This window comes from Dama dama, unplaced genomic scaffold, assembly GCF_033118175.1.
Source record: "Dama dama isolate Ldn47 unplaced genomic scaffold, ASM3311817v1 ptg000109l, whole genome shotgun sequence".
Taxonomy (NCBI): Eukaryota; Metazoa; Chordata; class Mammalia; order Artiodactyla; family Cervidae; genus Dama; species Dama dama.
The window spans coordinates 5,359,135-5,363,274 of record NW_026870920.1 but is presented as its reverse complement, the minus strand read 5'-3'; positions in this window follow the sequence as shown (position 1 = coordinate 5,363,274).

Here is a 4,140-nt window from a genome sequence, read left to right as displayed (position 1 = left end):
CTTTGGAGGCAGCCGGGGAGGTCTTCCAGTGGGAGAGGGCCGGTTGTGCTCAGAGGCCCCACAGGCCAGGGGCAGGACCCAGCAGGGCCCCAGCCCCTGGCCAGCCTTGCCCATTCCTTCCTGCCCCCGGGGTTACAGCCCCACCAAGGGGCAGGCTGCGGGGACTGGGTCCAGACATGCCCGGGCGCCTCCACAGTCTCATCCCCGCTGGTGCCTTTCCCCTGGGCCTAGGCCTCGGTTGAGGCCTCCTTGGAGAGGAGGTTGCTGGCAGGGGCTGTCTCCACACTGCAAGGTGCTGGAGCTCAGAGGGCCTCGTCAGAGGGAAGGGACCAGCAAGGGGCTGGATGCCCAAGACCTCTTTGGCCCAGCAGCCTCAGGGCAGCAGGGAGAGCAAGAGGCCCAACTTGCCCCTAGGTCGGCACTGCCCCTTCCCACACAGGCGGCCAGCCCAGCAGCTGCCTGACAGACTCTGGCTCCCCTAGCTCTCTGCCGGTGCAGGGGGCAGGAACAGACGTGTGCATGTGGTTCTGCCTTGGCCTGGGAGTGTGTTCCCCCTGCCTTGCCCCCAGGCTCAGGGGCAAGGGCCCGCAGAGAGCATCACTCCAAAGCGCTTTTCTCCCGGGCTTGGGAGCATTGTGCGAGCCTGGCGTGAACAGCGGGCGGGAGTGTTTGCAAACAGGACTTTGGAGAGAGCCGGGGAGGTCTTCCAGCGGGAGAGTGCCGGTTTTGCTCAGAGGCCCCACAGGCCAGGGTCAGGACCCAGCAGGGCACCTGCCCCTGGCCAGCCTTGCCCAGATCTTCCTGGCCTCCGGGGGTACTGCCCCACCAAGGGGCAGGCTGCGGGGACTGGGTCCAGACATGTCCGTGCGCCTCCCCAGTATCATCCCCGCTGGTGCCTTTCCCCTGGGCGTAGGCCTCGGTTGAGGCCTCTTTGGAGAGGAGGTTGCTGGCAGGGGCTGTCTCCACACTGCAAGGTGCTGGAGCTCAGAGGGCCTCGTCAGAGGGAAGGGACCAGCAAAGGGCTGGATGTCCAAGACCTCTTTGACCCAGCAGCCTCAGGGCAGCAGGGAGAGCAAGAGGCCCAACTTGCCCCTAGGGCGGCTCTGCCCCGTCCCACACAGGCAGCCAGCCCAGCAGCAGCCTGGCAGTCTCTGGCTCACCCGAGCTCTCTGCCGGTGTAGGGGGCAGGAACAGACGTGTGCATGTCGTTCTGCCTTGTCCTGGGAGTGTGTTCCCCTTGCCTGGCCCCCAGGCTCAGGGACAAGGGCCCGGAGAGAGCACCAGCCCGAAGCGCTTTTCTCCCGGGCTTGGGAGCATTGTGCGGGCCTGGCGGGAACAGCGGGCTGGAGTGCTTGCAAACCGGCCTTTGGAGGCAGACGGGGAGGTCTTCCAGCGGCAGAGTGCCGGTTGTGCTCAGAGGCCCCACAGGCCAGGGGCAGGACCCAGCAGTGTCCCTGCCCCTGGCAGCCTTGCCCAGACCTTCCTGGCCTCCGGGGGTACTGCCCCACCAAGGGGCAGGCTGCGGGGACTGGGTCCAGACATGCCCGGGCGCCTCCCCAGTCTCATCCCCGCTGGTGCCTTTCCCCTGGGCCTAGGCCTCGGTTGAGGCCTCCTTGGAGAGGAGGTTGCTGGCAGGGGCTGTCTCCACACTGCAAGGTGCTGGAGCTCAGAGGGCCTCGTCAGAGGGAAGGGACCAGCAAAGGGCTAGATGCCCAAGTCCTCTTTGACCCAGCAGCCTCAGGGCAGCAGGGAGAGCAAGAGGCCCAACTTGCCCCTAGGTCGGCTCTGCCCCGTCCCACACAGGCAGCCAGCCAGCAGCAGCCTGGCAGTCTCTGGCTCCCCCGAGCTCTCTGCCGGTGTAGGGGGCAGGAACAGACGTGTGCATGTCATTCTGCCTTGGCCTGGGAGTGTGTTCCCCCTGCCTGGCCCCCAGGCTCAGGGGCAAGGGCCCGAAGAGAGCACCACCCCGAAGCGCTTTTCTCCCGGGCTTCGGAGCATTTTGCGTGCTTGGTGGGAACAGTGGGCGGGAGTGCTTGCAAACCGGCCTTTGGAGGCAGCCGGGGAGGTCTTCCAGTGGGAGAGGGCCGGTTGTGCTCAGAGGCCCCACAGGCCAGGGGCAGGACCCAGCAGGGCCCCAGCCCCTGGCCAGCCTTGCCCAGTCCTTCCTGCCCCCGGGGTTACAGCCCCACCAAGGGGCAGGCTGCGGGGACTGGGTCCAGAAATGCCCGGGCGCCTCCACAGTCTCATCCCCGCTGGTGCCTTTCCCCTGGGCCTAGGCCTCGGTTGAGGCCTCCTTGGAGAGGAGGTTGCTGGCAGGGGCTGTCTCCACACTGCAAGGTGCTGGAGCTCAGAGGGCCTCGTCAGAGGGAAGGGACCAGCAAGGGGCTGGATGCCCAAGACCTCTTTGGCCCAGCAGCCTCAGGGCAGCAGGGAGAGCAAGAGGCCCAACTTGCCCCTAGGGCGGCTCTGCCCCTTCCCACACAGGCGGCCAGCCCAGCAGCTGCCTGACAGACTCTGGCTCCCCTGAGCTCTCTGCCGGTGCAGGGGGCAGGAACAGACGTGTGCATGTGGTTCTGCCTTAGCCTGGGAGTGTGTTCCCCCTGCATTGCCCCCAGGCTCAGGGGCAAGGGCCCGGTGAGAGCACCACCCCGAAGCGCTTTTCTCCCGGGCTTGGGAGCAGTGTGCGCGGGTGGTGGGAAAAGCAGGCAGGAGTGCTTGCAAACCGGCCTTTGGAGGCAGGCGCGGAGGTCTTCCAAGGGCAAGGAGTGAGCACCACCCCAAAATGCTTTTCTCCCGTGCTTGGGAGCATTGTACACGGCTGGTGGGAACAGCGGGCATGAGTGCTTGCATACCGGCCATTGGAGGCAGCCAGGGAGGTCTTCAAAGGGCCCTGAGAGAGCACCACCCCGAAGCGCTTTTCTCCCGTGATTGGGAGCATTGTGTGCGGCTGGCGGGACAGCGGGAGGGAGTTCTTGCAAACCGGACTTTGGAGGCATCCGGGGAAGTCTTCCAAGGGCCGGGAGAGAGCACCACCCCAAAGCGCTTCTCTCCCGTGTTTTGGAGCATGTGCGTGGCTGGCCGGAACAGTGAGTGGGAGTGATTGCAAACCGGCCTTTGGGGGCAGCCGGGGAGGTCCTCCATGGGCACGGAGAGAACACCACCCCGAAGCGCATTTCTCCCGGTCTTGGGAGCATTGTGCGCGGCTGGCGGGAACAGCGGGCATGAGTTCTTGCAAACCAGACTTTGGAGGCAGCCAGGCAGGTCTTTCAAGGGCCCGGAGTGAGCACCACCCCAAAATGCTTTTCTCCCGGGCTAGGGAGCATTGTACGCGGCTGGCGGGAACAGCGGGCCTGAGTGCTTGCAAACCGGCCTTTTGAGGCAGCCAGGGTGGTCTTCCAAGGGCCCGGAGAGAGCACCACCCCAAAATGCTTTTCTCCCGGGCTTGGGAGCATTGTGCGCAGCTGGCGGGAACAGCGGGAATGAGTACTTGCAAACCCGCCTTTGGAGGTAGCCAGGGAGGTCTTCCAAGGGCCCGGAGAGAGCACCATCCGGAAGCACTTTTCTCCCGGGATTGGGAGCATTGTGCGTGCCTGGCGGGAACAGCAGGAAGGAGTCCTTGCAACCCGGCCTTTGGAGGCAGCCGGGGAGGTCTTCCAAAGGCCCGGAGAAAGCACCACCCCGAAGCGCTTTTCTCCCGGGCTTGGGTGCATTGTGCGCGTGTGGAGGGAACAGCAGGCAGGAGTGCTTGCAAACCGGCCTTTGGAGGCAGCCGGGGAGGTCTTCCAAGGGCCCGGAGAGAACACCACCTCGAAGCGCTTTTCTCTCGGGTTTTGGAGCATTGTGTGCGGCTGGTGGAACAGCGGGAGGGAATTCTTGCAAACCGGCCTTTGGAGGCAGCCAGAGAAGTCTTCCAAGGGCCCGGAGAGAGCACCACCCCGAAGCGCTTTTCTCCGGGGTTTTGGAACATTGTGTGTGGCTGGCGGGAACAGCGAGTGGGAGTGCTTGCAAACCGGCCTTTGGGGGCAGCCGGGGACGTCCTCCATGGTCCCGGAGAGAACACCACCCCGAAGCGCTTTTCTCACGGTCTTGGGAGCATTGTGTGCGGCTGGCGGGTCAGCGGGAGGGAGTTCTTGAAAACCA